Here is a 1,682-nt window from a genome sequence, read left to right as displayed (position 1 = left end):
TGTGCATTTGGCAGTATATTCAAAAATTATTTGTGAATAAAATGTCACTCTGGGTTTTCCTCTAAATTGTATAGCTTGATGACTTACAGTTAGGTTTTTGAATACATTTTTGGTTAGTTTTTGTATATGATACAAAAGGTAAGGTAAATGTCTAATGTCATTTTCTGAATGTGGACACTCAGTTTTCCCAGCGTTCCTTGTTGAAAAGCCTGTTCTGTCCCTCAGTGAGTGGTCTTAGCACCTTCAATGAAAATCACCCATAATTATGAAGGTCTATTCCATTGGTTTGTGTATTTGTCTTTATCCTAGTACCATGCTGTTTTGATCACTGGAGCTTTGAAATAATGATAGTTCCTTTTCAAGACTGTTGTACCTATTTGGGGGTCTCTTGATGGTTCATAAGGATTTAAGAATAGATTTTTGTATCTGCAAAAAAAGTTAGTAAGATTTTGACAGGGATTGCACTAATCTGTAGATTGGTTTTGGGTGGTACTGATAGTTTAACAGTAAAGTTTTTCAATCCATGAAAATGAAATTTTCTTGTAATTTTCAGTGTAAATATCTTTTGACTCCCTGGTGAAACTTTATTTTTTTCTCTGATGATGTAAATGGAAATCTTAATTTCCTTTTAGAATTGTCTATCATTAATGTGTAGAAACAACTTATTTTTGTGTTGATTTTATATCTTACACTTTGGCTGAATTTATTTATTAGTTCTAACTGTCATATGTGAACTGCATGAAAACAGGTGTCCTTTCCTTTGCTTCTTATCTTAGGAGAAGGGCTTTCAGTCTTTTGCCACTGACTACAATGTTTGCTGTGGGTTTCTCATATACGGCTTTTTAATATTCAGACAGTTTTTATTCCTATTTTGTTGAATATTTTTAAAATCATGGCATGCCACTGACTTTTGTCTAATGTTTTCTGTGCATCAATTGAGATAATCATGTGTGTTTTCTTCTTTATTCTGTCAATATGGTGTCTTATACTGATTGATTTTTATATACTAAGCCAAGATTTCATTCTAAGGGTAAATCTCACTTTCTCATGGTGTATAGTTCTTTTTTTTTTTGTCTTTTTGACACAGGGTCTTGCTATGCAGTTCAGGCTGGCCTTGAGCTCACTTTGTAGCTCAGGCTGGTCTTGAACTCACATCAATCCTCCTGCCTAAACCTCCCGAGTGCTGGGATTATAGGCGTGCGCCACTACATCTGGCTGTATAGTTGTTTTTTTTTTTTAAATACTGAAGTCTATTTGCCAGCACTTTGTTGAGGATTTTTGCATCGAAGCTCAAAGTGACATCAGTTTCTAGTTTTCTTTTTTTGTATTTTTGTTTGGCTTTGCTATCAGGGTAATTATGGCTTCATAGACTGTTAGAAAGTGTTTCCTCCTCTTCAATATTTGGAAGAATATGAAGAAAATTGATATGAATTCTTCTCTGTTTACTTACTTAGTCTAAAAAAGTTTGTCAACTTTTTAAAAAAGAATAACTCCTGGTTTTATTGATTTTCCTCTATTACTGTCTGTTTTTTTATGTTATCCTCTATTATTCCTATTGTCCATTAAAAAATAATTTTGTAAATCCCTGCTCCAGTCTTTATTTGTCCTACTAGCTTTGGGTTTAGTTGGTTCTCTTTCCCCCTAGTTCTTTTTGTTTTTTGTTTTGTTTTGTTCTTTGTTTT

Source organism: Chinchilla lanigera, unplaced genomic scaffold, assembly GCF_000276665.1.
Source record: "Chinchilla lanigera isolate Chin_1 unplaced genomic scaffold, ChiLan1.0 scaffold00037, whole genome shotgun sequence".
In the NCBI taxonomy this organism is placed as follows: Eukaryota; Metazoa; Chordata; class Mammalia; order Rodentia; family Chinchillidae; genus Chinchilla; species Chinchilla lanigera.
Note: the sequence above shows the minus strand (reverse complement) of the source record.